This window comes from Amblyomma americanum, chromosome 9 (genome assembly GCF_052857255.1).
Source record: "Amblyomma americanum isolate KBUSLIRL-KWMA chromosome 9, ASM5285725v1, whole genome shotgun sequence".
In the NCBI taxonomy this organism is placed as follows: Eukaryota; Metazoa; Arthropoda; class Arachnida; order Ixodida; family Ixodidae; genus Amblyomma; species Amblyomma americanum.
This window is the reverse complement of record NC_135505.1, coordinates 99547399-99557579: the sequence shown is the minus strand read 5'-3', so window position 1 is coordinate 99557579 and position 10181 is coordinate 99547399.

Below are 10181 nucleotides of genomic sequence, written 5' to 3'. Positions count from 1 at the left end.
TCCAGCAGCTCCTGGCCCCTGTCCCTCAGTGGTATGGAGGGCGACGCGTGAGAAGAGAAAGCTACGTCACAAAATGATTAGGTGAGCACGACTAGTAGATAACCGTTTTTGTTTGTGACTGAGTCTTCCTGCGTTGCGAGCTGGCTTTGAACATCCGCGTTAGTTGGCCACAATCGTTATGTGACGCCTGTCTTCATAGCTTCTTGCTTCGAAAACAGTTCGAGAAATATGGACCCTTGCCGATCCTACCTTCACGAAATAAGCCTTCCCGCCGCTTCTTAAAGCATGCGGAATTCCAATCTTCTACTTTTTCTGCACGCGGGTCGTTTCTCGACTCCTTGTCTTAGTTTCCCGGCAAGGTGTCAGAAACTGGGGCCTGCGACAACGCCTACAAAAATACATTCGCAATCGTCTCTTCGAGCGCAATCTTCTTTGTCGGAATTGAGCTACTATATATTGTATGCGAGTTGAACTGACCTTGTGTCGTGGCGACATGCTCCAGGAGGACCACTGTACCGAGAACCCGTGAGCAGGCGGCAGAGATATGTATTCACAGGACCCGAAACTTCAAGCCTTGAGCGCACTTCAGCCAGATTTGCATCACCTTCCTTCGCCGCAAGTACTGCGTGGTTATTAGAAACCTATGAAAGCGCATTCATCGTATGTGTGGTTGTCGAAGCAGCTGCATGAATACGCGGGCCTCCATAATCGGTGGGCGAAGTGCAGTATCTTCAAACTGGCGTTCTAAGCTCACCACGACAGCAGGGAAGCACGGCCGCCCATGAGGCAGCGTCGGTGCCTTTTCTGCGCATTCTGCGCTGCTGCTGCTAGGATAGGATGAGGGGGAGAGCTTAAGGTAGACTACAGTCGAGAGATGGATTTTGCATTAACCGCCCTGGACTCGCCAAAGGAAGAACTACACAGCACAGCCTGCACCAGCCGTTATCTGCACATCTTGACGACGCTACTTCTTAATCACATATTATATTGCTCTTTCTTTCCACTTCTTGTATTGATCAAGAATTTCAGTTGGACTACCTGTTTGTTACCCTTTACCTTTCAGATGTTGACACCGAGGCGGGGTTTTATGACTGCGGTACATAAGGTAAAAAAAACTAAATTATTTCCGAAGGCATTGAACTCTCCAAGAAAAAATAATGGTTTAGTGAAAAGCCGTCAGTGAAGTGGGATGTAAGACAGTTAGAAAAGCTTGTAAATTTTTTTTCTAACCTTTTCCTAAGATTCTCTCCTTGACATGCTCGAACCTTTGCAAAAATCTGCAACGGAAAGTTTCACCGAGCAATGGTCCTAAATTTGCTCAATGATACGTTCTGTGCCTTAACGAACACTAATACGTTTGGAATATGCGCCGCTATATTTATAACGTATCTGAAACATATTTTGTATTCATAAATACACTAAAAATATGCTAGAAATAGGTTCCTCAAATTTTATGCTTGGTATTCGAAATATATACTTAAACTTTACCAAAAATACGTCACTTAAGGCATGATTCCCGCACGTTTTAATTACGTCAAAAAGAATGTATGCGGTTTTAGCCTCTTGTCAATGTATTAAAAGTGCGCTTTCGTAAATATAAAATTAAATCATCTGAAATAAACTTCAATTTTAACAAACTGGCATTCCTTTTAAACATATTTTTAAGCACACTATTGGCGGCTGCAGAGCAATCTAGTGCTCGGAATCACGTTTCGGGAAATGGCCTTTGGATGTCGGCAATGTATTGATAGTGTACTTTCGTAAAAAGGACACTTATTCATACAAAGTATACTACAATTCTAATGACTGAGCTGTCCGCGCAGCCGCATTTGCAGCACACTGCAAGATGCCGCTCAACAAGCTGGTGCTGGAAATTGCGTATCGGGAAATGATATTCCGGCGAAAAGGACCCCGAAAGGCAGGGCCAAACGTCTCCCATAGACGCCCATGTATTTGTTGCTTGAAAGGTCGACTCCTGCTCGATGCCTTACGCAAGTTACGACTAGCAGTTCGGTTCTTGAGAGACCAAAGATTCGAAAGCGACCACTCCGGCACTTGTGCTACACTTTTGGGGCCCACAGGTTTGACGCAAAAAGCGCCTGACAGGGCAAGATAATGCGTCGCCTCTTGGGGGGTATATATAAGCCAAGCCAAGTATAACGCTTATAGGAGCAGTGCCTCTTCTGCTGATGTCGCTTTCCGTCTGCATTTCCTGTGTGGCCACATCTTCCCCGTTCAGGTCCCGTCACGTCACCTTGCCTTGTCATAGACTTCTTGATGACAACGCGTTTTTCCTGGGATGATCTGTCTACTGATGCTTATAGCCAGTGCAGGCAACACTTCTACTGTTAGCAACATTGATCAGTAAAAATCGGTGAATAGTACAGCGTAATTGTGTATTTATTCCGTACTTATATTGTAATGTTATGTATGGAATGTATGTTCTTATTATAATAATAATGTATTATTGTATATTTCTAGAGTATATCTTCAATGAAATGTAATGTATACAATATATATTTTAGTATATTTTAATGCATTATAAATATATCAAGCGGAAAGAAAATGCATATTTGCTGAATTTGTAATGTTACAAAATATTACTCTTAGCATACTTAGAAAGCATTCGTATTGCAATTTAGGCATAGGGACAAATAAATAAATAATTGGTTTTTTTGGGGAAAGGAAATGGCGCAGTATCTGTCTCATATAAAAACGCAGCCGCCGCAGCCGGCTGCGTTTTTATGGAGGAAAAACGCTAAGGCGTAAAAAATGCAAAATCCGGGGTTCCCTGGTTCGAACCCGACCGCGGCGGCTGCGTTTCGATGGAGGCGAAACGAAAGGCATCCGTGCGCTGTGCGATGTCAGCGCACGTTAAAGACTCCCCAGGAGGTCGAAATTATTCCGAAGCCCTCCACTACGGCACCTCTTTGTTCCTTACTTCTTTCACTCCCTCCTTTATCTCTTCCCTTGCTGCGCGGTTCAGCTGTCCGCCGAAATGTGAGACAGATACTGCGCCATTTCCTTTCCCCAACAACAACCAATTTTTTATGTGGGTAGATGGCTTTGTCGTAGTATACGTCCGCTGCTGCTGCTGCTATTGCTGTCAGGAAGATTGAAAATGAAAGTGCACCGGCCTGCTCACTGGCTCAGGCTGCGCCACAACGGCAGGCACGTGCTAAATATAGGAGAGTCGAAAGATATCAGAGAAAAGATAAGGAAAGATGCGCGTGATAATATAGCCCGGGCTGATCCCGGAGGCAGTGCAATACCGAGCCAACCCGTGCCGTAGTGCCTCAAACACTCCGCCATGTTTCCAAAACTAAAATAATATCTTGTGTACAAATAGGACCCCTAGCAGATATTAAATAAGGACCAAGCAATACGTCCAAGCTCTTTCTCGTTCGTGGACGTTGGTATACGTCCGGGTTACAAACCAACGGGTTACAAACCAACGTCCACTGACTGCGTCAGCTACGAACAAAAAATAACAATGGAATCAGATCGGCGAGAAAAAATTTCGCAGAGTTTGTGCCATTTATATCAGCCTGCGGGGCGGCCTCTTTTGTACAGGCCATGACGCTTATTATATCTGTCTTCGATGCTGGGAAAAACCAGACTTGACGCATTTTGGCACAACATCCCGCATTGTGTGGAAAACACCAACTGCACACGCTCGGCCGATATTGCTTACTACACAGTCTTTAGGAAGGTTAGATTAAAAAAATCCTGCGAAACTTGGAAGCTCCGCTTCTGGGCTCACCTGCAAGTGCAAGGAGCTCACCGAGTCTTCCTGTGGCCTTTCCCGCCAGAAGGATCGGTAGAAAAATACATCAGTGGAAATATCAGTAGAACATCAGCTGAAAAAACACACTGAGCGATTACCACGGTGAAACGCGATGTTGAGCGGCAGCTGTTTAGGCGTTTAGTTTTGGGGATCGTTTCCTGGCTCGCTAGTGTAGTGGTCAAGTGATGCACCCCTGAAGAGTCAGGTGGCTGTTCCAAACAAAACCACCCGTATGCTTATGCGACCCAGGTTGACGGGCGCTGGTGCACTGGTCACGTGATGCATCCCTGCACTGGCAGGCGGCTGTTCCAAGCAGAGCAACCCGTAGGCTGATGCGACCCAGGTTGGCCGTCACTTAATTTCACGGGACATTAATGCACCTACCGGTTATGCCGATGGCGACGACGAGAAAGCCAGGGACGGGGGCCTAAGAGCTGCCGCTGGAAAATGGCTGCCATTGGTCTATCGCAGACGCATTCCTCATGACTATAAAATTAAAAATACAGATGAAAAAATTGATGACACAATTTGTGATTTTCGGAACGTTGTCGGCTATATCACAGAAGCGTATTCAAATCAGACTGGTGCCTTTCCTGGCACCTCCACTAGTTCAGTTTCCTGGTTAGTGACAATCTAACCTAAAAAAAACACTGGTTTTCTAACTCTGATAACGACCGATTCACTCGACGAATCGTTGGTCGGGGGTTTGACCACGAGCCATACATCGCGTGCTCATACGGCACTATTAAGTGAGGCGGGCTGTCAGCCCGCGGACCAGTCAGAGTGCCTTTCCCTTGGCGGGTTTTATTGGCGGGCATCGAATCTGCCCGCGCTAGCTGATTCACCCACCTCATCTTGCCACCATTTCGGCTACCGTGCCGCTGTGGGCGTTTTGCTAGTTTTTCTTTTAGCCAGGCGGCGTTATTTCTGGCCCACTGTTTGCACATAATGCAATGCCCGCCGACGCTGTTTCAAGACAGTCGCCGAAATGGACGTGGACAAAAAGCGGTGTTAGGCTGCGATAGTCCTAACACAGGTTTTAGATGACAGCGACTTCCTCGCCTACACCTTTGTCCCAAGAACATCGTGCTGCATGAAATACTGGTTCTGGTTTATAAAAAGCACCTGTTTCCCCTTTCATTGCCCCAGATGATGAAAAGGCAGACCAAACTTGCACATAATGATGAGTGTGAGATCTTGTGGAAGCCTTTGCGCAAACCGCAACGAATGTTTTATTTATATAGATTATAATCCTTAACATGGTATCAAAACTTCTGATGAATATTTCGTATGTACTATAGATTGCTACAGCATTTGATGACTAGGCTTCTACAGCTACTCACTACATGTCTAAAACGCTCTCCCACTTTAGGCCCCAAATTTCCGAACTCGCCTGTTTCTTATTTCGAATAGGCTGTAAGTTCTTTCAAAAATGTTGATTACATTGGTGTAAAGATATTAGCACTTTTGTAGCGATAGCTACATTACGGTAGCATTCCAAGCCTTCGGCGTGGCGGTGGCTGCGCCGCCACGCTGTCACGTGGTTCGTCACGTGATACGGAGAAGCTGCCGGCGGCGCAGCGCCGTGGCTGATCACGTGGTTCGTCACGTGACCAAGTTCCACTCGGCCAGCTGCAGCTATCGCGTCACTCCAGGTTTAGCCAGAGCTAAACCACCGCCAATTTTTATATTGCGCTGACTTCAGCTACAAAAAATTAGGGTTTTAACCTCAAAGCTTGGGCAGGAAACAAAACGCTATTGCCAGTGCCAGTTTCATTGAGTCACTTTTCTTGCTGCATGCAGCATCCTTATGCATTCAGCTCATTTTATGCTGATAGATAGACCCTTATTCCAAGCATGAACTCTTACTTGAGGCGGAGGGTGAAAAGCATTCATAGCCTTACTCGGCCTATTCCCCTTAGTGCTCTTAACTTGCAACACAAGGATGTGCATAATGGTAGAACATATACTACTTTGCACAAACAAATATTACATATATGATATACTAATACATGCTAAGAAGGGGGATAAGAAATACAGTACATCTCTGAGCGACAAGGAACAATTTCAACACTGTTTTTTTTTCTCTATGTTCCAGAAACAGCATTTCTATATATTTTTCTTTAATAAGCACTTCCTTGCGTATATAAAGATGAGATCTTTTATCTGGGTGTTTGAATTTACAACAAGGATTGCCTCGTACAGTACGGTCTTAGAAACATAATTGGTTCTTAGAGGTGCCCTGGTGGACTAATTTCTTAGTTGGTATGTATGATGCTGTTCAGTGTGCAGGATATGTGAAAGTGCTTCTCCGTAAAATAAATGTTGAGCATCAGTGGCAAGCTGTACAGTTTATAGAATATAAATATTTAATATCTCTAAGCGACCCAAGCCTGTGGCCGTGCTCTCAAAACAAGGAATGTCAGTAATGGTTCTTATTGCTGATTTTGTAAAAGGAATAGTGCTTTCAAATTTGTGTCCGATATGCTGCCCCAAACAAGTAGGGAGTATTGAAGATAGGGCTGCACAAGTGCAATGTGGACCTGAATTAATTGATAATACCCATATGGCTGGCGGCCTTTAATCGCCCGGAGTTAACGTGGGTCTTCCACAGCGAATTTCGTTAAACATAAGTCCAAGAAAACGGTTCAACTGAGCACACTGGATAGCACTGTTTCCAAAAATAATACTTTGTTACCCATCAATACATGCGTATTCTTGTTTAGGAATTGTATAATTTGTCTTATTAACGTTTAATCCATATTTTTGACGTTTAACGAAACACAGAGCTTGTTCTGCCACATATTGCACTAATTAAGTATGATTTTCAATACGCTCTTCATTAACAATGACAATAGTATCGTCCACTTAGAGTAATGTTTGAGGAGTTTTCGGAATATTAACAGTATGACTTAACTGTAGCAGGAAGACAAGTTGCACTAGAATGGCACGCCAGTAGCCGCTATAACATATCGCGATGGAATGTCATTAACAATGCTACATTGCTCTCTCGATTCTAGATAACTAGTGATTAGTGGGATTTCAATACCGCGTACTGCGTAATACTGAAGTTTATATCGCAGTGAACAGAATCAAAACCTTTTTTTAAGTCTAGGAATAGACCGAGTGTTAAGTATTTATTTTCGATATTGTTGACTAGCTCACCTTGTATATGTAATCAAACAGATTCTGTCAATTTTCCTTTTTGAAAGCAGTGTCGTGCTTTGACAAAGAACGAGGCTTTGCTTAAGATACTCACCAAGCGGGTGTTAATAACTTTTGCAGTTTTCACAAACACTGCCAGGAGAGATATTGGACGATAGTTATTAAATTCACTGTGGGAAACTAGTTTGTGTATAAAAATTATTGTTGCGATCTTAAGCTCTACTGGGAAAAAAATCTTCTTTCAGCATTAAATTACAAATATGCAAAAAAGCAGAGGCTATAATTCCACATACTACTTACACTGTTAGGGCTTTAATAGGGTCCACACCAGCAGCAGACATTTATTTTGGAGGCATTATGTAGAGTGCGATTTTGTCCGCAGTTCTTCGAATTAAAAAGATTGTACATGTTTGATAGAAGCTGAGAAAACTTGGCTGGTCGGTAGGGAGTGCCTCGGGAATTAACGCTCTCGCCTATTGACAGGAAGTTTTGATCAAATTTGTTGCAAAGCGAAGCACCTTTTCAGCTGTAGCCGTCAACCAGAGTTTTACTGGTTACGGCCGAAGTTTTTTGGCGATTATATTGTTGAATTATATGCATACCTGTGAAGGGTTGTCTGTGTTAGAAAAGGCATTCTTAGCAGTCTCTCTTTGCTTTCTTGAGGTCTGAGCTCAGTTTGTTTCGTATTTTTTCAACGTGTGGAACAAATTTGTCCTTATGTTCTAGAAAACAAGCAAAAAGTTTGTCCTTCTGTAGTATCCTTTGAAATAAATGTTTGCTTATCCAAAGTTTCTTTGCATTTTTATATTAATGTTGAGAACAAGGGGAAATGCAGCCTTGTTCATATTTTGAACTTTTTGGCAAAATCGATAGGATCCATTCGATTTGTTTTTTGTTCTACACGGCTGACTAGTCAACCTCGAGTGCAAGGTTTTAAGATGCATTGGTTGCTTAATTATTAATTCTTCTATACATGCGAGAATCGCTTGCCTTAGCAGTTTTCTTTGGAAAGAGAAAAGGGCTTTAAACGGAACATGATCACTGATATCGCAAGCAAATACATCAGATCGCACATCTGGATGTGGAAATCTGTGAAACATAAATAAATTGTGGTTTCAGTGCACGATGTTAGTTGCATGGGGTCATTAATAAGATTTCTACAACTGCAACTAAGCGTCAAATTAAGTCAGGTTTTAGCAGCTATGCTGTCACTGTGTATATCAATATTAAAAGCTCCCAGCACAACGGTAACCTTGCTCACTAGCACCAGGTCTTCAAGTGTGTTATCAATATATCTCAGGAAGAGAGATTATCCCGAGGTTTTCAGATTACCCTTAAGAAAACATATGTAATCTAAAACAAAGCAGCTTAACTTTAACATAACCTTAACTGCACATTTGGGGCCAATCCCACTCCTTGCCTATCACAGCCAAATGAAACACGATCAAGTGAACCGAAACGCAGACTCCACGGTTGACGCAAGCACCGGTTGACTTCGACATCGTAGACAGAAAGACTACTCTTTGGAAGTTTTATTATGCTCTGCCAGTATTCTCTCCTCAGCAGCTAATACTTTTTTATTTGCTTGTGCTCTTGTAACACATGTTTTCTAACTTTGCATTTCACGTTGGTGGTACATAATACTGGATTTGATTTTATACTAAGTGGTTAAAATTACTACCAAAATCGCAGACGGAGTAAGACACATTATAAAAATTTTCAGCATAATTTGTAATTCCTTCGGCATTGTGCTTGTCCAGTGGCATTCCACATATTTGTGTAATAAATTCCGATCAATGTAGATTACTAAAAAGTGCGAAGGATTGACGTTGGCGCATTAATGTGACCTTTCTTACGTCATCAAAGTAATTCATCAAGTTTGTCATATGTCTCATGTAGATGACAAGCACCCTTGAATATGATATATATTACGTTCTGTGGCTATGACCTTTTAAATGCTGATCTCCTGTCGTTATCCACTGTGTCACAAGTCTCGTCTGTGTGACGCGTTTGTTTTAAATCAATTCATAGCATTTACTTAAATTCATAAACATTACTTTTGAAATATACGTTCGCTCACTTTGCGTTCGTTCGGTGTGGTAGCTGTCGGCTACCTAATGCCAGCACGAGATTTAAAGAAACTTCGATAATAAAATGAGCGAAATAATGTATGGCTTCATATGCCGCCGTGAAAAGAGAAGATCTATTGGAAGGAGAATAGGACCTCTACTACTTTTAATCGAAAAGTTAGGCTATCGACAAATCATCAAACTTAGATTCTATATGCCGGAAAGTGGGCCTCCATAAACGCCTCAGCAACGCAGTTTTGAGTGGCTGTCGTAAGGCTGCGATATTTTGCCGCGGTGAATTCTGTTAAAAACCCAGCCAGGAATGCACACTGTGGTTTAATTCTTATTCATAGTGCCGTATCGACTTCAGCAAACCTCTCGAACGATTAGGTGCTATGGTTCTCATAGTAATCCGACGACCCAGAAACCTTGGACGGTATAGGCAATCAACTGATGCGATGCCACTTGCTCCTAATGGTTGTGAAATGGTTGGGGTGCTTACAGACCCCTATAACGAAGTCTATAGAAAACTCCGCGTGCGCACCGGATGTCCTGCGAACGTTGTGTTGGGACGCCCTCGTGGTGTCCATATTGTTATACAGCCCACTGAGCCACATGAGTATTACTAATTCGTTGGATTTGAATTTATTACAGTCGCAAGCACTAATGCGTGCGGTGTGTGGAAACAGACTGTGAAAGCCGGCTGCTTGGTTCCGCTGTCAGAATAACTCCTGCTATCTAGAATACATAGCCCGTGGACAACATCCCCCACCGCAGTGAGGTGCGTTGTAGGAAACGGCTAGGGCACAATACTTTCTCAGAAGGCCAAGAGTAGGAATTCTAACACCTCCCTCGGACACGGCACAGTGACAATTAGCAGGGATACCGCGGGAGCAATGGTTATTCGTCCTGAAAGTGTGGGAGGTAGCGTGAATCACTGCTGCACCTTGACGTGTGCAAATGACGGAGTCACCTGCGGGCAGGTGCTGAGAGGTTTTTGAAATTATATTAATTTGTCTCAGCAGGCTTAAAAAGCAACCCGCTGTAGGTGAGCCACAAACGCTCTACGTCCCAGCACGGTCCTTACTAAAACAAAACCCAAACGACGGACTTGACCTTGTACTTTATTGCTATATGCGATCGAATCCAGCATGCCGCTC